The sequence below is a fragment of the Anomaloglossus baeobatrachus genome, unplaced genomic scaffold (genome assembly GCF_048569485.1).
Source record: "Anomaloglossus baeobatrachus isolate aAnoBae1 unplaced genomic scaffold, aAnoBae1.hap1 Scaffold_532, whole genome shotgun sequence".
In the NCBI taxonomy this organism is placed as follows: domain Eukaryota; kingdom Metazoa; phylum Chordata; class Amphibia; order Anura; family Aromobatidae; genus Anomaloglossus; species Anomaloglossus baeobatrachus.
The window spans coordinates 176,989-199,285 of NW_027444691.1; the positions used below are offsets into that span (position 1 = coordinate 176,989).

The window sequence follows — 22,297 nt, forward strand, 5'->3', positions numbered from 1 at the left end:
TTGGCTTGGGTGACAAAATGTCTTGTGTAGGCGTGGGTTTGTCTCCCTCTCGCTCTCTCTCCCTAAGATGTGTCCGGCATAGGCCAGGGTGCCACTCGAGGCCCAAACCAATTCTGGTTATCGCTTCTCGGCCTTTTGGCTAAGATCAAGTGTAGTATCTGTTCTTATCAGTTTAATATCTGATACGTCCCCTATCTGGGGACCATATATTAAATGTATTTTTAGAACAGGGAGATGGAAAAAGAGCTTGCTCTGTCCACTCCACGCATTGACCTGGTATTGCAGTACCTCCAGGAACGGTGCACCCCTTCTTAACCCAGTTTCCAAAAGCAGAACTCGATTCACCTGATTCATATTAGCCCGATTAGCGAATTGAAATGAATTTTTATCTAACACACTTTTTACTTGCTTTATTCATCCAAATAGCAAACTCATCACCACTCAACTTCACCAACTCTGCTATGTCCCGTGCAGTATCTTGTTGTCAGTCTAATCTAGATCATGTGTAATTGAATGGAATAGATCCCTTTTGGACAAAGTGGAGTCAGATGCTGCAGTGACCACAGGTGTGAGAGGATCTACAATTGGCATCTGGTGTTATCTCTCTGCTTCCACTCCAAATAAAGTTACCTGTTGTTACCTGAACGTCAAATACTAAGAATGGGCGGCCTATGAAAGAATTAGTACTTTCATTAAGTATACTAAACCGGCTAATTGGGAATAGACAAACTGTAAAAAGCCCTCTGAGAAAGCCCCTCTCTAACCTTTGTTAGTAAGCTTTTCTGTAGCCTGCCTGTTGATGTATTTTCGGTTTGAACAGTGCACAACATGAAGAGACGGAACACTGGCGGCTTGTCACAATGCCCCCCGATGACATCACAATAGCGCTGCTGCCTAGAAAACAAGCTGCGCAGAAGAAGTTGTTCTTTGGGTGGGAGGGTGGGCTAGTGGAAGGAGGGGGCAATCTCTTTTTTTCCCGGGTGGTAGGGGGATGACAGGAGAAGGGAAGCGGGTGGTGAGAAAGGTACAGAGGGCAGGGTTTGGGGGCTGGGAAGGAAAGGGAAAAGATTAGGGTTTGGGGATGATGAAAGGGCTTTCTACGGGTAAGGATGGCAAAGGGTGGCAGTGACGGAAAGTCAGGCAACCTGTCCTGTCCGTCTTTTTGTATCGTGAATTGGAAAGACTGCAAGGGGGAGGGGAGTTGCTTGCGCCCTAAAGGAGGAGTTATTCAGATTCATTGCAGTGGGCGGCGGCTGCAAAACGCACCATTCTTCTTGTTTTTGCTCTGCAAAGCAGCCTTTTCAAGGGTTGGCTTGGGTGACAAAATGTCTTGTGTAGGCGTGGGTTTGTCTCCCTCTCGCTCTCTCTCCCTAAGATGTGTCCGGCATAGGCCAGGGTGCCACTCGAGGCCCAAACCAATTCTGGTTATCGCTTCTCGGCCTTTTGGCTAAGATCAAGTGTAGTATCTGTTCTTATCAGTTTAATATCTGATACGTCCCCTATCTGGGGACCATATATTAAATGGATTTTTAGAACAGGGAGATGGAAAAAGAGCTTGCTCTGTCCACTCCACGCATTGACCTGGTATTGCAGTACCTCCAGGAACGGTGCACCCCTTCTTAACCCAGTTTCCAAAAGCAGAACTCGATTCACCTGATTCATATTAGCCCGATTAGCGAATTGAAATGAATTTTTATCTAACACACTTTTTACTTGCTTTATTCATCCAAATAGCAAACTCATCACCACTCAACTTCACCAACTCTGCTATGTCCCGTGCAGTATCTTGTTGTCAGTCTAATCTAGATCATGTGTAATTGAATGGAATAGATCCCTTTTGGACAAAGTGGAGTCAGATGCTGCAGTGACCACAGGTGTGAGAGGATCTACAATTGGCATCTGGTGTTATCTCTCTGCTTCCACTCCAAATAAAGTTACCTGTTGTTACCTGAACGTCAAATACTAAGAATGGGCGGCCTATGAAAGAATTAGTACTTTCATTAAGTATACTAAACCGGCTAATTGGGAATAGACAAACTGTAAAAAGCCCTCTGAGAAAGCCCCTCTCTAACCTTTGATAGTAAGCTTTTCTGTAGCCTGCCTGTTGATGTATTTTCGGTTTGAACAGTGCACAACATGAAGAGACGGAACACTGGCGGCTTGTCACAATGCCCCCCGATGACATCACAATAGCGCTGCTGCCTAGAAAACAAGCTGCGCAGAAGAAGTTGTTCTTTGGGTGGGAGGGTGGGCTAGTGGAAGGAGGGGGCAATCTCTTTTTTTCCCGGGTGGTAGGGGGATGACAGGAGAAGGGAAGCGGGTGGTGAGAAAGGTACAGAGGGCAGGGTTTGGGGGCTGGGAAGGAAAGGGAAAAGATTAGGGTTTGGGGATGATGAAAGGGCTTTCTACGGGTAAGGATGGCAAAGGGTGGCAGTGACGGAAAGTCAGGCAACCTGTCCTGTCCGTCTTTTTGTATCGTGAATTGGAAAGACTGCAAGGGGGAGGGGAGTTGCTTGCGCCCTAAAGGAGGAGTTATTCAGATTCATTGCAGTGGGCGGCGGCTGCAAAACGCACCATTCTTCTTGTTTTTGCTCTGCAAAGCAGCCTTTTCAAGGGTTGGCTTGGGTGACAAAATGTCTTGTGTAGGCGTGGGTTTGTCTCCCTCTCGCTCTCTCTCCCTAAGATGTGTCCGGCATAGGCCAGGGTGCCACTCGAGGCCCAAACCAATTCTGGTTATCGCTTCTCGGCCTTTTGGCTAAGATCAAGTGTAGTATCTGTTCTTATCAGTTTAATATCTGATACGTCCCCTATCTGGGGACCATATATTAAATGGATTTTTAGAACAGGGAGATGGAAAAAGAGCTTGCTCTGTCCACTCCACGCATTGACCTGGTATTGCAGTACCTCCAGGAACGGTGCACCCCTTCTTAACCCAGTTTCCAAAAGCAGAACTCGATTCACCTGATTCATATTAGCCCGATTAGCGAATTGAAATGAATTTTTATCTAACACACTTTTTACTTGCTTTATTCATCCAAATAGCAAACTCATCACCACTCAACTTCACCAACTCTGCTATGTCCCGTGCAGTATCTTGTTGTCAGTCTAATCTAGATCATGTGTAATTGAATGGAATAGATCCCTTTTGGACAAAGTGGAGTCAGATGCTGCAGTGACCACAGGTGTGAGAGGATCTACAATTGGCATCTGGTGTTATCTCTCTGCTTCCACTCCAAATAAAGTTACCTGTTGTTACCTGAACGTCAAATACTAAGAATGGGCGGCCTATGAAAGAATTAGTACTTTCATTAAGTATACTAAACCGGCTAATTGGGAATAGACAAACTGTAAAAAGCCCTCTGAGAAAGCCCCTCTCTAACCTTTGTTAGTAAGCTTTTCTGTAGCCTGCCTGTTGATGTATTTTCGGTTTGAACAGTGCACAACATGAAGAGACGGAACACTGGCGGCTTGTCACAATGCCCCCCGATGACATCACAATAGCGCTGCTGCCTAGAAAACAAGCTGCGCAGAAGAAGTTGTTCTTTGGGTGGGAGGTTGGGCTAGTGGAAGGAGGGGGCAATCTCTTTTTTTCCCGGGTGGTAGGGGGATGACAGGAGAAGGGAAGCGGGTGGTGAGAAAGGTACAGAGGGCAGGGTTTGGGGGCTGGGAAGGAAAGGGAAAAGATTAGGGTTTGGGGATGATGAAAGGGCTTTCTACGGGTAAGGATGGCAAAGGGTGGCAGTGACGGAAAGTCAGGCAACCTGTCCTGTCCGTCTTTTTGTATCGTGAATTGGAAAGACTGCAAGGGGGAGGGGAGTTGCTTGCGCCCTAAAGGAGGAGTTATTCAGATTCATTGCAGTGGGCGGCGGCTGCAAAACGCACCATTCTTCTTGTTTTTGCTCTGCAAAGCAGCCTTTTCAAGGGTTGGCTTGGGTGACAAAATGTCTTGTGTAGGCGTGGGTTTGTCTCCCTCTCGCTCTCTCTCCCTAAGATGTGTCCGGCATAGGCCAGGGTGCCACTCGAGGCCCAAACCAATTCTGGTTATCGCTTCTCGGCCTTTTGGCTAAGATCAAGTGTAGTATCTGTTCTTATCAGTTTAATATCTGATACGTCCCCTATCTGGGGACCATATATTAAATGGATTTTTAGAACAGGGAGATGGAAAAAGAGCTTGCTCTGTCCACTCCACGCATTGACCTGGTATTGCAGTACCTCCAGGAACGGTGCACCCCTTCTTAACCCAGTTTCCAAAAGCAGAACTCGATTCACCTGATTCATATTAGCCCGATTAGCGAATTGAAATGAATTTTTATCTAACACACTTTTTACTTGCTTTATTCATCCAAATAGCAAACTCATCACCACTCAACTTCACCAACTCTGCTATGTCCCATGCAGTATCTTGTTGTCAGTCTAATCTAGATCATGTGTAATTGAATGGAATAGATCCCTTTTGGACAAAGTGGAGTCAGATGCTGCAGTGACCACAGGTGTGAGAGGATCTACAATTGGCATCTGGTGTTATCTCTCTGCTTCCACTCCAAATAAAGTTACCTGTTGTTACCTGAACGTCAAATACTAAGAATGGGCGGCCTATGAAAGAATTAGTACTTTCATTAAGTATACTAAACCGGCTAATTGGGAATAGACAAACTGTAAAAAGCCCTCTGAGAAAGCCCCTCTCTAACCTTTGTTAGTAAGCTTTTCTGTAGCCTGCCTGTTGATGTATTTTCGGTTTGAACAGTGCACAACATGAAGAGACGGAACACTGGCGGCTTGTCACAATGCCCCCCGATGACATCACAATAGCGCTGCTGCCTAGAAAACAAGCTGCGCAGAAGAAGTTGTTCTTTGGGTGGGAGGGTGGGCTAGTGGAAGGAGGGGGCAATCTCTTTTTTTCCCGGGTGGTAGGGGGATGACAGGAGAAGGGAAGCGGGTGGTGAGAAAGGTACAGAGGGCAGGGTTTGGGGGCTGGGAAGGAAAGGGAAAAGATTAGGGTTTGGGGATGATGAAAGGGCTTTCTACGGGTAAGGATGGCAAAGGGTGGCAGTGACGGAAAGTCAGGCAACCTGTCCTGTCCGTCTTTTTGTATCGTGAATTGGAAAGACTGCAAGGGGGAGGGGAGTTGCTTGCGCCCTAAAGGAGGAGTTATTCAGATTCATTGCAGTGGGCGGCGGCTGCAAAACGCACCATTCTTCTTGTTTTTGCTCTGCAAAGCAGCCTTTTCAAGGGTTGGCTTGGGTGACAAAATGTCTTGTGTAGGCGTGGGTTTGTCTCCCTCTCGCTCTCTCTCCCTAAGATGTGTCCGGCATAGGCCAGGGTGCCACTCGAGGCCCAAACCAATTCTGGTTATCGCTTCTCGGCCTTTTGGCTAAGATCAAGTGTAGTATCTGTTCTTATCAGTTTAATATCTGATACGTCCCCTATCTGGGGACCATATATTAAATGGATTTTTAGAACAGGGAGATGGAAAAAGAGCTTGCTCTGTCCACTCCACGCATTGACCTGGTATTGCAGTACCTCCAGGAACGGTGCACCCCTTCTTAACCCAGTTTCCAAAAGCAGAACTCGATTCACCTGATTCATATTAGCCCGATTAGCGAATTGAAATGAATTTTTATCTAACACACTTTTTACTTGCTTTATTCATCCAAATAGCAAACTCATCACCACTCAACTTCACCAACTCTGCTATGTCCCGTGCAGTATCTTGTTGTCAGTCTAATCTAGATCATGTGTAATTGAATGGAATAGATCCCTTTTGGACAAAGTGGAGTCAGATGCTGCAGTGACCACAGGTGTGAGAGGATCTACAATTGGCATCTGGTGTTATCTCTCTGCTTCCACTCCAAATAAAGTTACCTGTTGTTACCTGAACGTCAAATACTAAGAATGGGCGGCCTATGAAAGAATTAGTACTTTCATTAAGTATACTAAACCGGCTAATTGGGAATAGACAAACTGTAAAAAGCCCTCTGAGAAAGCCCCTCTCTAACCTTTGTTAGTAAGCTTTTCTGTAGCCTGCCTGTTGATGTATTTTCGGTTTGAACAGTGCACAACATGAAGAGACGGAACACTGGCGGCTTGTCACAATGCCCCCCGATGACATCACAATAGCGCTGCTGCCTAGAAAACAAGCTGCGCAGAAGAAGTTGTTCTTTGGGTGGGAGGGTGGGCTAGTGGAAGGAGGGGGCAATCTCTTTTTTTCCCGGGTGGTAGGGGGATGACAGGAGAAGGGAAGCGGGTGGTGAGAAAGGTACAGAGGGCAGGGTTTGGGGGCTGGGAAGGAAAGGGAAAAGATTAGGGTTTGGGGATGATGAAAGGGCTTTCTACGGGTAAGGATGGCAAAGGGTGGCAGTGACGGAAAGTCAGGCAACCTGTCCTGTCCGTCTTTTTGTATCGTGAATTGGAAAGACTGCAAGGGGGAGGGGAGTTGCTTGCGCCCTAAAGGAGGAGTTATTCAGATTCATTGCAGTGGGCGGCGGCTGCAAAACGCACCATTCTTCTTGTTTTTGCTCTGCAAAGCAGCCTTTTCAAGGGTTGGCTTGGGTGACAAAATGTCTTGTGTAGGCGTGGGTTTGTCTCCCTCTCGCTCTCTCTCCCTAAGATGTGTCCGGCATAGGCCAGGGTGCCACTCGAGGCCCAAACCAATTCTGGTTATCGCTTCTCGGCCTTTTGGCTAAGATCAAGTGTAGTATCTGTTCTTATCAGTTTAATATCTGATACGTCCCCTATCTGGGGACCATATATTAAATGGATTTTTAGAACAGGGAGATGGAAAAAGAGCTTGCTCTGTCCACTCCACGCATTGACCTGGTATTGCAGTACCTCCAGGAACGGTGCACCCCTTCTTAACCCAGTTTCCAAAAGCAGAACTCGATTCACCTGATTCATATTAGCCCGATTAGCGAATTGAAATGAATTTTTATCTAACACACTTTTTACTTGCTTTATTCATCCAAATAGCAAACTCATCACCACTCAACTTCACCAACTCTGCTATGTCCCGTGCAGTATCTTGTTGTCAGTCTAATCTAGATCATGTGTAATTGAATGGAATAGATCCCTTTTGGACAAAGTGGAGTCAGATGCTGCAGTGACCACAGGTGTGAGAGGATCTACAATTGGCATCTGGTGTTATCTCTCTGCTTCCACTCCAAATAAAGTTACCTGTTGTTACCTGAACGTCAAATACTAAGAATGGGCGGCCTATGAAAGAATTAGTACTTTCATTAAGTATACTAAACCGGCTAATTGGGAATAGACAAACTGTAAAAAGCCCTCTGAGAAAGCCCCTCTCTAACCTTTGTTAGTAAGCTTTTCTGTAGCCTGCCTGTTGATGTATTTTCGGTTTGAACAGTGCACAACATGAAGAGACGGAACACTGGCGGCTTGTCACAATGCCCCCCGATGACATCACAATAGCGCTGCTGCCTAGAAAACAAGCTGCGCAGAAGAAGTTGTTCTTTGGGTGGGAGGGTGGGCTAGTGGAAGGAGGGGGCAATCTCTTTTTTTCCCGGGTGGTAGGGGGATGACAGGAGAAGGGAAGCGGGTGGTGAGAAAGGTACAGAGGGCAGGGTTTGGGGGCTGGGAAGGAAAGGGAAAAGATTAGGGTTTGGGGATGATGAAAGGGCTTTCTACGGGTAAGGATGGCAAAGGGTGGCAGTGACGGAAAGTCAGGCAACCTGTCCTGTCCGTCTTTTTGTATCGTGAATTGGAAAGACTGCAAGGGGGAGGGGAGTTGCTTGCGCCCTAAAGGAGGAGTTATTCAGATTCATTGCAGTGGGCGGCGGCTGCAAAACGCACCATTCTTCTTGTTTTTGCTCTGCAAAGCAGCCTTTTCAAGGGTTGGCTTGGGTGACAAAATGTCTTGTGTAGGCGTGGGTTTGTCTCCCTCTCGCTCTCTCTCCCTAAGATGTGTCCGGCATAGGCCAGGGTGCCACTCGAGGCCCAAACCAATTCTGGTTATCGCTTCTCGGCCTTTTGGCTAAGATCAAGTGTAGTATCTGTTCTTATCAGTTTAATATCTGATACGTCCCCTATCTGGGGACCATATATTAAATGGATTTTTAGAACAGGGAGATGGAAAAAGAGCTTGCTCTGTCCACTCCACGCATTGACCTGGTATTGCAGTACCTCCAGGAACGGTGCACCCCTTCTTAACCCAGTTTCCAAAAGCAGAACTCGATTCACCTGATTCATATTAGCCCGATTAGCGAATTGAAATGAATTTTTATCTAACACACTTTTTACTTGCTTTATTCATCCAAATAGCAAACTCATCACCACTCAACTTCACCAACTCTGCTATGTCCCGTGCAGTATCTTGTTGTCAGTCTAATCTAGATCATGTGTAATTGAATGGAATAGATCCCTTTTGGACAAAGTGGAGTCAGATGCTGCAGTGACCACAGGTGTGAGAGGATCTACAATTGGCATCTGGTGTTATCTCTCTGCTTCCACTCCAAATAAAGTTACCTGTTGTTACCTGAACGTCAAATACTAAGAATGGGCGGCCTATGAAAGAATTAGTACTTTCATTAAGTATACTAAACCGGCTAATTGGGAATAGACAAACTGTAAAAAGCCCTCTGAGAAAGCCCCTCTCTAACCTTTGTTAGTAAGCTTTTCTGTAGCCTGCCTGTTGATGTATTTTCGGTTTGAACAGTGCACAACATGAAGAGACGGAACACTGGCGGCTTGTCACAATGCCCCCCGATGACATCACAATAGCGCTGCTGCCTAGAAAACAAGCTGCGCAGAAGAAGTTGTTCTTTGGGTGGGAGGGTGGGCTAGTGGAAGGAGGGGGCAATCTCTTTTTTTCCCGGGTGGTAGGGGGATGACAGGAGAAGGGAAGCGGGTGGTGAGAAAGGTACAGAGGGCAGGGTTTGGGGGCTGGGAAGGAAAGGGAAAAGATTAGGGTTTGGGGATGATGAAAGGGCTTTCTACGGGTAAGGATGGCAAAGGGTGGCAGTGACGGAAAGTCAGGCAACCTGTCCTGTCCGTCTTTTTGTATCGTGAATTGGAAAGACTGCAAGGGGGAGGGGAGTTGCTTGCGCCCTAAAGGAGGAGTTATTCAGATTCATTGCAGTGGGCGGCGGCTGCAAAACGCACCATTCTTCTTGTTTTTGCTCTGCAAAGCAGCCTTTTCAAGGGTTGGCTTGGGTGACAAAATGTCTTGTGTAGGCGTGGGTTTGTCTCCCTCTCGCTCTCTCTCCCTAAGATGTGTCCGGCATAGGCCAGGGTGCCACTCGAGGCCCAAACCAATTCTGGTTATCGCTTCTCGGCCTTTTGGCTAAGATCAAGTGTAGTATCTGTTCTTATCAGTTTAATATCTGATACGTCCCCTATCTGGGGACCATATATTAAATGGATTTTTAGAACAGGGAGATGGAAAAAGAGCTTGCTCTGTCCACTCCACGCATTGACCTGGTATTGCAGTACCTCCAGGAACGGTGCACCCCTTCTTAACCCAGTTTCCAAAAGCAGAACTCGATTCACCTGATTCATATTAGCCCGATTAGCGAATTGAAATGAATTTTTATCTAACACACTTTTTACTTGCTTTATTCATCCAAATAGCAAACTCATCACCACTCAACTTCACCAACTCTGCTATGTCCCGTGCAGTATCTTGTTGTCAGTCTAATCTAGATCATGTGTAATTGAATGGAATAGATCCCTTTTGGACAAAGTGGAGTCAGATGCTGCAGTGACCACAGGTGTGAGAGGATCTACAATTGGCATCTGGTGTTATCTCTCTGCTTCCACTCCAAATAAAGTTACCTGTTGTTACCTGAACGTCAAATACTAAGAATGGGCGGCCTATGAAAGAATTAGTACTTTCATTAAGTATACTAAACCGGCTAATTGGGAATAGACAAACTGTAAAAAGCCCTCTGAGAAAGCCCCTCTCTAACCTTTGTTAGTAAGCTTTTCTGTAGCCTGCCTGTTGATGTATTTTCGGTTTGAACAGTGCACAACATGAAGAGACGGAACACTGGCGGCTTGTCACAATGCCCCCCGATGACATCACAATAGCGCTGCTGCCTAGAAAACAAGCTGCGCAGAAGAAGTTGTTCTTTGGGTGGGAGGGTGGGCTAGTGGAAGGAGGGGGCAATCTCTTTTTTTCCCGGGTGGTAGGGGGATGACAGGAGAAGGGAAGCGGGTGGTGAGAAAGGTACAGAGGGCAGGGTTTGGGGGCTGGGAAGGAAAGGGAAAAGATTAGGGTTTGGGGATGATGAAAGGGCTTTCTACGGGTAAGGATGGCAAAGGGTGGCAGTGACGGAAAGTCAGGCAACCTGTCCTGTCCGTCTTTTTGTATCGTGAATTGGAAAGACTGCAAGGGGGAGGGGAGTTGCTTGCGCCCTAAAGGAGGAGTTATTCAGATTCATTGCAGTGGGCGGCGGCTGCAAAACGCACCATTCTTCTTGTTTTTGCTCTGCAAAGCAGCCTTTTCAAGGGTTGGCTTGGGTGACAAAATGTCTTGTGTAGGCGTGGGTTTGTCTCCCTCTCGCTCTCTCTCCCTAAGATGTGTCCGGCATAGGCCAGGGTGCCACTCGAGGCCCAAACCAATTCTGGTTATCGCTTCTCGGCCTTTTGGCTAAGATCAAGTGTAGTATCTGTTCTTATCAGTTTAATATCTGATACGTCCCCTATCTGGGGACCATATATTAAATGGATTTTTAGAACAGGGAGATGGAAAAAGAGCTTGCTCTGTCCACTCCACGCATTGACCTGGTATTGCAGTACCTCCAGGAACGGTGCACCCCTTCTTAACCCAGTTTCCAAAAGCAGAACTCGATTCACCTGATTCATATTAGCCCGATTAGCGAATTGAAATGAATTTTTATCTAACACACTTTTTACTTGCTTTATTCATCCAAATAGCAAACTCATCACCACTCAACTTCACCAACTCTGCTATGTCCCGTGCAGTATCTTGTTGTCAGTCTAATCTAGATCATGTGTAATTGAATGGAATAGATCCCTTTTGGACAAAGTGGAGTCAGATGCTGCAGTGACCACAGGTGTGAGAGGATCTACAATTGGCATCTGGTGTTATCTCTCTGCTTCCACTCCAAATAAAGTTACCTGTTGTTACCTGAACGTCAAATACTAAGAATGGGCGGCCTATGAAAGAATTAGTACTTTCATTAAGTATACTAAACCGGCTAATTGGGAATAGACAAACTGTAAAAAGCCCTCTGAGAAAGCCCCTCTCTAACCTTTGTTAGTAAGCTTTTCTGTAGCCTGCCTGTTGATGTATTTTCGGTTTGAACAGTGCACAACATGAAGAGACGGAACACTGGCGGCTTGTCACAATGCCCCCCGATGACATCACAATAGCGCTGCTGCCTAGAAAACAAGCTGCGCAGAAGAAGTTGTTCTTTGGGTGGGAGGGTGGGCTAGTGGAAGGAGGGGGCAATCTCTTTTTTTCCCGGGTGGTAGGGGGATGACAGGAGAAGGGAAGCGGGTGGTGAGAAAGGTACAGAGGGCAGGGTTTGGGGGCTGGGAAGGAAAGGGAAAAGATTAGGGTTTGGGGATGATGAAAGGGCTTTCTACGGGTAAGGATGGCAAAGGGTGGCAGTGACGGAAAGTCAGGCAACCTGTCCTGTCCGTCTTTTTGTATCGTGAATTGGAAAGACTGCAAGGGGGAGGGGAGTTGCTTGCGCCCTAAAGGAGGAGTTATTCAGATTCATTGCAGTGGGCGGCGGCTGCAAAACGCACCATTCTTCTTGTTTTTGCTCTGCAAAGCAGCCTTTTCAAGGGTTGGCTTGGGTGACAAAATGTCTTGTGTAGGCGTGGGTTTGTCTCCCTCTCGCTCTCTCTCCCTAAGATGTGTCCGGCATAGGCCAGGGTGCCACTCGAGGCCCAAACCAATTCTGGTTATCGCTTCTCGGCCTTTTGGCTAAGATCAAGTGTAGTGTTGTTCGAAGAGGTGGTTTAAGCTCCAGGCCACCTTAGTACAATGATACAATGCACACTGGAAGGTTGCGCTTGCTAGTACTCTGGGTGGATAGTATATTCATCTAGCGGAAAACATGGCCCTACCAGGATCGAGGCTATTAGACTGAGTAAGGGTTGGGGGCTATGGTTCAACGTGCCCCAGGACTGACGACCCTGGAGTGAGTCTGAGCTTGCTGGCTTGGGACCCCGGCAAGCCTTGGGCTCTGTAGCACACCGTACCTTGCCTTTTCATACTTTTTGAGCATATTACCCTATCCCGGCCTTCTGGCTAGGAAGGGAAATTTTTATAATCCCGGTCGGAGGTCTGGTCAGCTTTGGGCTGAGAAACTAACACCCGGTTGGAGGTCCGGGTCAGCTTCGGCTGAGAAACCAACACCCGGTTGGAGGTCTGGGTCAGCTTCGGCTGAGAAACCAACACCCGGTTGGAGGTCCGGTTAGCCTTGGGCTGAGAAACCAACACCGGTTGACGGTCCGGGCAGTTTCGGCTGCGAAACCAACAACTAGTAGCTCTCTACTCCACTTGGGTAAGATGCCTGGGTGGACGCTGGGAGCAACGACAAGGCTCAACCAGGCTTCGGCTTGGGGGAGCACCGAAGATCCCTGACCCTTGCTGTGGCCTTCTGGCTCGGAGGGACGGGGTTGATTTTTGGGGACCCTCTCCTCATGGTGGGGTCCACACGAATCCTAGCCTTTGCACTGTTTTTGGTGTGACTTCGGTCATGCATTTTTTGTGGTGCTTTGGAAAGCTTCATTAAATCAAAAATCTGTTCTTATCAGTTTAATATCTGATACGTCCCCTATCTGGGGACCATATATTAAATGGATTTTTAGAACAGGGAGATGGAAAAAGAGCTTGCTCTGTCCACTCCACGCATTGACCTGGTATTGCAGTACCTCCAGGAACGGTGCACCCCTTCTTAACCCAGTTTCCAAAAGCAGAACTCGATTCACCTGATTCATATTAGCCCGATTGGCGAATTGAAATGAATTTTTATCTAACACACTTTTTACTTGCTTTATTCATCCAAATAGCAAACTCATCACCACTCAACTTCACCAACTCTGCTATGTCCCGTGCAGTATCTTGTTGTCAGTCTAATCTAGATCATGTGTAATTGAATGGAATAGATCCCTTTTGGACAAAGTGGAGACAGATGCTGCAGTGACCACAGGTGTGAGAGGATCTACAATTGGCATCTGGTGTTATCTCTCTGCTTCCACTCCAAATAAAGTTACCTGTTGTTACCTGAACGTCAAATACTAAGAATGGGCGGCCTATGAAAGAATTAGTACTTTCATTAAGTATACTAAACCGGCTAATTGGGAATAGACAAACTGTAAAAAGCCCTCTGAGAAAGCCCCTCTCTAACCTTTGTTAGTAAGCTTTTCTGTAGCCTGCCTGTTGATGTATTTTCGGTTTGAACAGTGCACAACATGAAGAGACGGAACACTGGCGGCTTGTCACAATGCCCCCCGATGACATCACAATAGCGCTGCTGCCTAGAAAACAAGCTGCGCAGAAGAAGTTGTTCTTTGGGTGGGAGGGTGGGCTAGTGGAAGGAGGGGGCAATCTCTTTTTTTCCCGGGTGGTAGGGGGATGACAGGAGAAGGGAAGCGGGTGGTGAGAAAGGTACAGAGGGCAGGGTTTGGGGGCTGGGAAGGAAAGGGAAAAGATTAGGGTTTGGGGATGATGAAAGGGCTTTCTACGGGTAAGGATGGCAAAGGGTGGCAGTGACGGAAAGTCAGGCAACCTGTCCTGTCCGTCTTTTTGTATCGTGAATTGGAAAGACTGCAAGGGGGAGGGGAGTTGCTTGCGCCCTAAAGGAGGAGTTATTCAGATTCATTGCAGTGGGCGGCGGCTGCAAAACGCACCATTCTTCTTGTTTTTGCTCTGCAAAGCAGCCTTTTCAAGGGTTGGCTTGGGTGACAAAATGTCTTGTGTAGGCGTGGGTTTGTCTCCCTCTCGCTCTCTCTCCCTAAGATGTGTCCGGCATAGGCCAGGGTGCCACTCGAGGCCCAAACCAATTCTGGTTATCGCTTCTCGGCCTTTTGGCTAAGATCAAGTGTAGTATCTGTTCTTATCAGTTTAATATCTGATACGTCCCCTATCTGGGGACCATATATTAAATGGATTTTTAGAACAGGGAGATGGAAAAAGAGCTTGCTCTGTCCACTCCACGCATTGACCTGGTATTGCAGTACCTCCAGGAACGGTGCACCCCTTCTTAACCCAGTTTCCAAAAGCAGAACTCGATTCACCTGATTCATATTAGCCCGATTAGCGAATTGAAATGAATTTTTATCTAACACACTTTTTACTTGCTTTATTCATCCAAATAGCAAACTCATCACCACTCAACTTCACCAACTCTGCTATGTCCCGTGCAGTATCTTGTTGTCAGTCTAATCTAGATCATGTGTAATTGAATGGAATAGATCCCTTTTGGACAAAGTGGAGTCAGATGCTGCAGTGACCACAGGTGTGAGAGGATCTACAATTGGCATCTGGTGTTATCTCTCTGCTTCCACTCCAAATAAAGTTACCTGTTGTTACCTGAACGTCAAATACTAAGAATGGGCGGCCTATGAAAGAATTAGTACTTTCATTAAGTATACTAAACCGGCTAATTGGGAATAGACAAACTGTAAAAAGCCCTCTGAGAAAGCCCCTCTCTAACCTTTGTTAGTAAGCTTTTCTGTAGCCTGCCTGTTGATGTATTTTCGGTTTGAACAGTGCACAACATGAAGAGACGGAACACTGGCGGCTTGTCACAATGCCCCCCGATGACATCACAATAGCGCTGCTGCCTAGAAAACAAGCTGCGCAGAAGAAGTTGTTCTTTGGGTGGGAGGGTGGGCTAGTGGAAGGAGGGGGCAATCTCTTTTTTTCCCGGGTGGTAGGGGGATGACAGGAGAAGGGAAGCGGGTGGTGAGAAAGGTACAGAGGGCAGGGTTTGGGGGCTGGGAAGGAAAGGGAAAAGATTAGGGTTTGGGGATGATGAAAGGGCTTTCTACGGGTAAGGATGGCAAAGGGTGGCAGTGACGGAAAGTCAGGCAACCTGTCCTGTCCGTCTTTTTGTATCGTGAATTGGAAAGACTGCAAGGGGGAGGGGAGTTGCTTGCGCCCTAAAGGAGGAGTTATTCAGATTCATTGCAGTGGGCGGCGGCTGCAAAACGCACCATTCTTCTTGTTTTTGCTCTGCAAAGCAGCCTTTTCAAGGGTTGGCTTGGGTGACAAAATGTCTTGTGTAGGCGTGGGTTTGTCTCCCTCTCGCTCTCTCTCCCTAAGATGTGTCCGGCATAGGCCAGGGTGCCACTCGAGGCCCAAACCAATTCTGGTTATCGCTTCTCGGCCTTTTGGCTAAGATCAAGTGTAGTATCTGTTCTTATCAGTTTAATATCTGATACGTCCCCTATCTGGGGACCATATATTAAATGGATTTTTAGAACAGGGAGATGGAAAAAGAGCTTGCTCTGTCCACTCCACGCATTGACCTGGTATTGCAGTACCTCCAGGAACGGTGCACCCCTTCTTAACCCAGTTTCCAAAAGCAGAACTCGATTCACCTGATTCATATTAGCCCGATTAGCGAATTGAAATGAATTTTTATCTAACACACTTTTTACTTGCTTTATTCATCCAAATAGCAAACTCATCACCACTCAACTTCACCAACTCTGCTATGTCCCGTGCAGTATCTTGTTGTCAGTCTAATCTAGATCATGTGTAATTGAATGGAATAGATCCCTTTTGGACAAAGTGGAGTCAGATGCTGCAGTGACCACAGGTGTGAGAGGATCTACAATTGGCATCTGGTGTTATCTCTCTGCTTCCACTCCAAATAAAGTTACCTGTTGTTACCTGAACGTCAAATACTAAGAATGGGCGGCCTATGAAAGAATTAGTACTTTCATTAATTATACTAAACCGGCTAATTGGGAATAGACAAACTGTAAAAAGCCCTCTGAGAAAGCCCCTCTCTAACCTTTGTTAGTAAGCTTTTCTGTAGCCTGCCTGTTGATGTATTTTCGGTTTGAACAGTGCACAACATGAAGAGACGGAACACTGGCGGCTTGTCACAATGCCCCCCGATGACATCACAATAGCGCTGCTGCCTAGAAAACAAGCTGCGCAGAAGAAGTTGTTCTTTGGGTGGGAGGGTGGGCTAGTGGAAGGAGGGGGCAATCTCTTTTTTTCCCGGGTGGTAGGGGGATGACAGGAGAAGGGAAGCGGGTGGTGAGAAAGGTACAGAGGGCAGGGTTTGGGGGCTGGGAAGGAAAGGGAAAAGATTAGGGATTGGGGATGATGAAAGGGCTTTCTACGGGTAAGGATGGCAAAGGGTGGCAGTGACGGAAAGTCAGGCAACCTGTCCTGTCCGTCTTTTTGTATCGTGAATTGGAAAGACTGCAAGGGGGAGGGGAGTTGCTTGCGCCCTAAAGGAGGAGTTATTCAGATTCATTGCAGTGGGCGGCGGCTGCAAAACGCACCATTCTTCTTGTTTTTGCTCTGCAAAGCAGCCTTTTCAAGGGTTGGCTTGGGTGACAAAATGTCTTGTGTAGGCGTGGGTTTGTCTCCCTCTCGCTCTCTCTCCCTAAGATGTGTCCGGCATAGGCCAGGGTGCCACTCGAGGCCCAAACCAATTCTGGTTATCGCTTCTCGGCCTTTTGGCTAAGATCAAGTGTAGTATCTGTTCTTATCAGTTTAATATCTGATACGTCCCCTATCTGGGGACCATATATTAAATGGATTTTTAGAACAGGGAGATGGAAAAAGAGCTTGCTCTGTCCACTCCACGCATTGACCTGGTATTGCAGTACCTCCAGGAACGGTGCACCCCTTCTTAACCCAGTTTCCAAAAGCAGAACTCGATTCACCTGATTCATATTAGCCCGATTAGCGAATTGAAATGAATTTTTATCTAACACACTTTTTACTTGCTTTATTCATCCAAATAGCAAACTCATCACCACTCAACTTCACCAACTCTGCTATGTCCCGTGCAGTATCTTGTTGTCAGTCTAATCTAGATCATGTGTAATTGAATGGAATAGATCCCTTTTGGACAAAGTGGAGTCAGATGCTGCAGTGACCACAGGTGTGAGAGGATCTACAATTGGCATCTGGTGTTATCTCTCTGCTTCCACTCCAAATAAAGTTACCTGTTGTTACCTGAACGTCAAATACTAAGAATGGGCGGCCTATGAAAGAATTAGTACTTTCATTAAGTATACTAAACCGGCTAATTGGGAATAGACAAACTGTAAAAAGCCCTCTGAGAAAGCCCCTCTCTAACCTTTGTTAGTAAGCTTTTCTGTAGCCTGCCTGTTGATGTATTTTCGGTTTGAACAGTGCACAACATGAAGAGACGGAACACTGGCGGCTTGTCACAATGCCCCCCGATGACATCACAATAGCGCTGCTGCCTAGAAAACAAGCTGCGCAGAAGAAGTTGTTCTTTGGGTGGGAGGGTGGGCTAGTGGAAGGAGGGGGCAATCTCTTTTTTTCCCGGGTGGTAGGGGGATGACAGGAGAAGGGAAGCGGGTGGTGAGAAAGGTACAGAGGGCAGGGTTTGGGGGCTGGGAAGGAAAGGGAAAAGATTAGGGTTTGGGGATGATGAAAGGGCTTTCTACGGGTAAGGATGGCAAAGGGTGGCAGTGACGGAAAGTCAGGCAACCTGTCCTGTCCGTCTTTTTGTATCGTGAATTGGAAAGACTGCAAGGGGGAGGGGAGTTGCTTGCGCCCTAAAGGAGGAGTTATTCAGATTCATTGCAGTGGGCGGCGGCTGCAAAACGCACCATTCTTCTTGTTTTTGCTCTGCAAAGCAGCCTTTTCAAGGGTTGGCTTGGGTGACAAAATGTCTTGTGTAGGCGTGGGTTTGTCTCCCTCTCGCTCTCTCTCCCTAAGATGTGTCCGGCATAGGCCAGGGTGCCACTCGAGGCCCAAACCAATTCTGGTTATCGCTTCTCGGCCTTTTGGCTAAGATCAAGTGTAGTATCTGTTCTTATCAGTTTAATATCTGATACGTCCCCTATCTGGGGACCATATATTAAATGGATTTTTAGAACAGGGAGATGGAAAAAGAGCTTGCTCTGTCCACTCCACGCATTGACCTGGTATTGCAGTACCTCCAGGAACGGTGCACCCCTTCTTAACCCAGTTTCCAAAAGCAGAACTCGATTCACCTGATTCATATTAGCCCGATTAGCGAATTGAAATGAATTTTTATCTAACACACTTTTTACTTGCTTTATTCATCCAAATAGCAAACTCATCACCACTCAACTTCACCAACTCTGCTATGTCCCGTGCAGTATCTTGTTGTCAGTCTAATCTAGATCATGTGTAATTGAATGGAATAGATCCCTTTTGGACAAAGTGGAGTCAGATGCTGCAGTGACCACAGGTGTGAGAGGATCTACAATTGGCATCTGGTGTTATCTCTCTGCTTCCACTCCAAATAAAGTTACCTGTTGTTACCTGAACGTCAAATACTAAGAATGGGCGGCCTATGAAAGAATTAGTACTTTCATTAAGTATACTAAACCGGCTAATTGGGAATAGACAAACTGTAAAAAGCCCTCTGAGAAAGCCCCTCTCTAACCTTTGTTAGTAAGCTTTTCTGTAGCCTGCCTGTTGATGTATTTTCGGTTTGAACAGTGCACAACATGAAGAGACGGAACACTGGCGGCTTGTCACAATGCCCCCCGATGACATCACAATAGCGCTGCTGCCTAGAAAACAAGCTGCGCAGAAGAAGTTGTTCTTTGGGTGGGAGGGTGGGCTAGTGGAAGGAGGGGGCAATCTCTTTTTTTCCCGGGTGGTAGGGGGATGACAGGAGAAGGGAAGCGGGTGGTGAGAAAGGTACAGAGGGCAGGGTTTGGGGGCTGGGAAGGAAAGGGAAAAGATTAGGGTTTGGGGATGATGAAAGGGCTTTCTACGGGTAAGGATGGCAAAGGGTGGCAGTGACGGAAAGTCAGGCAACCTGTCCTGTCCGTCTTTTTGTATCGTGAATTGGAAAGACTGCAAGGGGGAGGGGAGTTGCTTGCGCCCTAAAGGAGGAGTTATTCAGATTCATTGCAGTGGGCGGCGGCTGCAAAACGCACCATTCTTCTTGTTTTTGCTCTGCAAAGCAGCCTTTTCAAGGGTTGGCTTGGGTGACAAAATGTCTTGTGTAGGCGTGGGTTTGTCTCCCTCTCGCTCTCTCTCCCTAAGATGTGTCCGGCATAGGCCAGGGTGCCACTCGAGGCCCAAACCAATTCTGGTTATCGCTTCTCGGCCTTTTGGCTAAGATCAAGTGTAGTATCTGTTCTTATCAGTTTAATATCTGATACGTCCCCTATCTGGGGACCATATATTAAATGGATTTTTAGAACAGGGAGATGGAAAAAGAGCTTGCTCTGTCCACTCCACGCATTGACCTGGTATTGCAGTACCTCCAGGAACGGTGCACCCCTTCTTAACCCAGTTTCCAAAAGCAGAACTCGATTCACCTGATTCATATTAGCCCGATTAGCGAATTGAAATGAATTTTTATCTAACACACTTTTTACTTGCTTTATTCATCCAAATAGCAAACTCATCACCACTCAACTTCACCAACTCTGCTATGTCCCGTGCAGTATCTTGTTGTCAGTCTAATCTAGATCATGTGTAATTGAATGGAATAGATCCCTTTTGGACAAAGTGGAGTCAGATGCTGCAGTGACCACAGGTGTGAGAGGATCTACAATTGGCATCTGGTGTTATCTCTCTGCTTCCACTCCAAATAAAGTTACCTGTTGTTACCTGAACGTCAAATACTAAGAATGGGCGGCCTATGAAAGAATTAGTACTTTCATTAAGTATACTAAACCGGCTAATTGGGAATAGACAAACTGTAAAAAGCCCTCTGAGAAAGCCCCTCTCTAACCTTTGTTAGTAAGCTTTTCTGTAGCCTGCCTGTTGATGTATTTTCGGTTTGAACAGTGCACAACATGAAGAGACGGAACACTGGCGGCTTGTCACAATGCCCCCCGATGACATCACAATAGCGCTGCTGCCTAGAAAACAAGCTGCGCAGAAGAAGTTGTTCTTTGGGTGGGAGGGTGGGCTAGTGGAAGGAGGGGGCAATCTCTTTTTTTCCCGGGTGGTAGGGGGATGACAGGAGAAGGGAAGCGGGTGGTGAGAAAGGTACAGAGGGCAGGGTTTGGGGGCTGGGAAGGAAAGGGAAAAGATTAGGGTTTGGGGATGATGAAAGGGCTTTCTACGGGTAAGGATGGCAAAGGGTGGCAGTGACGGAAAGTCAGGCAACCTGTCCTGTCCGTCTTTTTGTATCGTGAATTGGAAAGACTGCAAGGGGGAGGGGAGTTGCTTGCGCCCTAAAGGAGGAGTTATTCAGATTCATTGCAGTGGGCGGCGGCTGCAAAACGCACCATTCTTCTTGTTTTTGCTCTGCAAAGCAGCCTTTTCAAGGGTTGGCTTGGGTGACAAAATGTCTTGTGTAGGCGTGGGTTTGTCTCCCTCTCGCTCTCTCTCCCTAAGATGTGTCCGGCATAGGCCAGGGTGCCACTCGAGGCCCAAACCAATTCTGGTTATCGCTTCTCGGCCTTTTGGCTAAGATCAAGTGTAGTATCTGTTCTTATCAGTTTAATATCTGATACGTCCCCTATCTGGGGACCATATATTAAATGGATTTTTAGAACAGGGAGATGGAAAAAGAGCTTGCTCTGTCCACTCCACGCATTGACCTGGTATTGCAGTACCTCCAGGAACGGTGCACCCCTTCTTAACCCAGTTTCCAAAAGCAGAACTCGATTCACCTGATTCATATTAGCCCGATTAGCGAATTGAAATGAATTTTTATCTAACACACTTTTTACTTGCTTTATTCATCCAAATAGCAAACTCATCACCACTCAACTTCACCAACTCTGCTATGTCCCGTGCAGTATCTTGTTGTCAGTCTAATCTAGATCATGTGTAATTGAATGGAATAGATCCCTTTTGGACAAAGTGGAGTCAGATGCTGCAGTGACCACAGGTGTGAGAGGATCTACAATTGGCATCTGGTGTTATCTCTCTGCTTCCACTCCAAATAAAGTTACCTGTTGTTACCTGAACGTCAAATACTAAGAATGGGCGGCCTATGAAAGAATTAGTACTTTCATTAAGTATACTAAACCGGCTAATTGGGAATAGACAAACTGTAAAAAGCCCTCTGAGAAAGCCCCTCTCTAACCTTTGTTAGTAAGCTTTTCTGTAGCCTGCCTGTTGATGTATTTTCGGTTTGAACAGTGCACAACATGAAGAGACGGAACACTGGCGGCTTGTCACAATGCCCCCCGATGACATCACAATAGCGCTGCTGCCTAGAAAACAAGCTGCGCAGAAGAAGTTGTTCTTTGGGTGGGAGGGTGGGCTAGTGGAAGGAGGGGGCAATCTCTTTTTTTCCCGGGTGGTAGGGGGATGACAGGAGAAGGGAAGCGGGTGGTGAGAAAGGTACAGAGGGCAGGGTTTGGGGGCTGGGAAGGAAAGGGAAAAGATTAGGGTTTGGGGATGATGAAAGGGCTTTCTACGGGTAAGGATGGCAAAGGGTGGCAGTGACGGAAAGTCAGGCAACCTGTCCTGTCCGTCTTTTTGTATCGTGAATTGGAAAGACTGCAAGGGGGAGGGGAGTTGCTTGCGCCCTAAAGGAGGAGTTATTCAGATTCATTGCAGTGGGCGGCGGCTGCAAAACGCACCATTCTTCTTGTTTTTGCTCTGCAAAGCAGCCTTTTCAAGGGTTGGCTTGGGTGACAAAATGTCTTGTGTAGGCGTGGGTTTGTCTCCCTCTCGCTCTCTCTCCCTAAGATGTGTCCGGCATAGGCCAGGGTGCCACTCGAGGCCCAAACCAATTCTGGTTATCGCTTCTCGGCCTTTTGGCTAAGATCAAGTGTAGTATCTGTTCTTATCAGTTTAATATCTGATACGTCCCCTATCTGGGGACCATATATTAAATGGATTTTTAGAACAGGGAGATGGAAAAAGAGCTTGCTCTGTCCACTCCACGCATTGACCTGGTATTGCAGTACCTCCAGGAACGGTGCACCCCTTCTTAACCCAGTTTCCAAAAGCAGAACTCGATTCACCTGATTCATATTAGCCCGATTAGCGAATTGAAATGAATTTTTATCTAACACACTTTTTACTTGCTTTATTCATCCAAATAGCAAACTCATCACCACTCAACTTCACCAACTCTGCTATGTCCCGTGCAGTATCTTGTTGTCAGTCTAATCTAGATCATGTGTAATTGAATGGAATAGATCCCTTTTGGACAAAGTGGAGTCAGATGCTGCAGTGACCACA

The 22,297-nt window shown here is 46.9% G+C and overlaps 17 non-coding genes across 17 annotated transcripts; all 17 read left to right on the top strand.

Moving 5' to 3' along the window:
• Positions 1 to 119: 119 nt before the first annotated feature.
• On the top strand, positions 120 to 310 carry LOC142283019 (U2 spliceosomal RNA). Its single transcript, XR_012744782.1, has one exon. It is a non-coding gene; the product is annotated as a U2 spliceosomal RNA (small nuclear RNA).
• Positions 311 to 1,427: 1,117 nt separating this feature from the next.
• On the top strand, positions 1,428 to 1,618 carry LOC142283047 (U2 spliceosomal RNA). Its single transcript, XR_012744807.1, has one exon. It is a non-coding gene; the product is annotated as a U2 spliceosomal RNA (small nuclear RNA).
• A 1,117-nt stretch (positions 1,619 to 2,735) lies between these two features.
• Positions 2,736 to 2,926, top strand: LOC142283048 (U2 spliceosomal RNA). Its single transcript, XR_012744808.1, has one exon. It is a non-coding gene; the product is annotated as a U2 spliceosomal RNA (small nuclear RNA).
• A 1,117-nt stretch (positions 2,927 to 4,043) lies between these two features.
• Positions 4,044 to 4,234, top strand: LOC142283049 (U2 spliceosomal RNA). Its single transcript, XR_012744809.1, has one exon. It is a non-coding gene; the product is annotated as a U2 spliceosomal RNA (small nuclear RNA).
• Positions 4,235 to 5,351: 1,117 nt separating this feature from the next.
• LOC142283051 (U2 spliceosomal RNA) lies at positions 5,352 to 5,542 on the top strand. The gene has a single exon (XR_012744811.1). It is a non-coding gene; the product is annotated as a U2 spliceosomal RNA (small nuclear RNA).
• A 1,117-nt stretch (positions 5,543 to 6,659) lies between these two features.
• On the top strand, positions 6,660 to 6,850 carry LOC142283052 (U2 spliceosomal RNA). The gene has a single exon (XR_012744812.1). It is a non-coding gene; the product is annotated as a U2 spliceosomal RNA (small nuclear RNA).
• Positions 6,851 to 7,967: 1,117 nt separating this feature from the next.
• On the top strand, positions 7,968 to 8,158 carry LOC142283053 (U2 spliceosomal RNA). Its single transcript, XR_012744813.1, has one exon. It is a non-coding gene; the product is annotated as a U2 spliceosomal RNA (small nuclear RNA).
• A 1,117-nt stretch (positions 8,159 to 9,275) lies between these two features.
• LOC142283054 (U2 spliceosomal RNA) lies at positions 9,276 to 9,466 on the top strand. Its single transcript, XR_012744814.1, has one exon. It is a non-coding gene; the product is annotated as a U2 spliceosomal RNA (small nuclear RNA).
• Positions 9,467 to 10,583: 1,117 nt separating this feature from the next.
• LOC142283056 (U2 spliceosomal RNA) lies at positions 10,584 to 10,774 on the top strand. The gene has a single exon (XR_012744815.1). It is a non-coding gene; the product is annotated as a U2 spliceosomal RNA (small nuclear RNA).
• A 1,919-nt stretch (positions 10,775 to 12,693) lies between these two features.
• Positions 12,694 to 12,886, top strand: LOC142283083 (U2 spliceosomal RNA). The gene has a single exon (XR_012744841.1). It is a non-coding gene; the product is annotated as a U2 spliceosomal RNA (small nuclear RNA).
• Positions 12,887 to 14,003: 1,117 nt separating this feature from the next.
• Positions 14,004 to 14,194, top strand: LOC142283057 (U2 spliceosomal RNA). Its single transcript, XR_012744816.1, has one exon. It is a non-coding gene; the product is annotated as a U2 spliceosomal RNA (small nuclear RNA).
• Positions 14,195 to 15,311: 1,117 nt separating this feature from the next.
• LOC142283058 (U2 spliceosomal RNA) lies at positions 15,312 to 15,502 on the top strand. Its single transcript, XR_012744817.1, has one exon. It is a non-coding gene; the product is annotated as a U2 spliceosomal RNA (small nuclear RNA).
• Positions 15,503 to 16,619: 1,117 nt separating this feature from the next.
• LOC142283059 (U2 spliceosomal RNA) lies at positions 16,620 to 16,810 on the top strand. The gene has a single exon (XR_012744818.1). It is a non-coding gene; the product is annotated as a U2 spliceosomal RNA (small nuclear RNA).
• Positions 16,811 to 17,927: 1,117 nt separating this feature from the next.
• On the top strand, positions 17,928 to 18,118 carry LOC142283060 (U2 spliceosomal RNA). Its single transcript, XR_012744819.1, has one exon. It is a non-coding gene; the product is annotated as a U2 spliceosomal RNA (small nuclear RNA).
• A 1,117-nt stretch (positions 18,119 to 19,235) lies between these two features.
• On the top strand, positions 19,236 to 19,426 carry LOC142283061 (U2 spliceosomal RNA). The gene has a single exon (XR_012744820.1). It is a non-coding gene; the product is annotated as a U2 spliceosomal RNA (small nuclear RNA).
• A 1,117-nt stretch (positions 19,427 to 20,543) lies between these two features.
• On the top strand, positions 20,544 to 20,734 carry LOC142283063 (U2 spliceosomal RNA). The gene has a single exon (XR_012744822.1). It is a non-coding gene; the product is annotated as a U2 spliceosomal RNA (small nuclear RNA).
• Positions 20,735 to 21,851: 1,117 nt separating this feature from the next.
• On the top strand, positions 21,852 to 22,042 carry LOC142283064 (U2 spliceosomal RNA). The gene has a single exon (XR_012744823.1). It is a non-coding gene; the product is annotated as a U2 spliceosomal RNA (small nuclear RNA).
• The last annotated feature ends 255 nt before the right edge of the window (positions 22,043 to 22,297 follow it).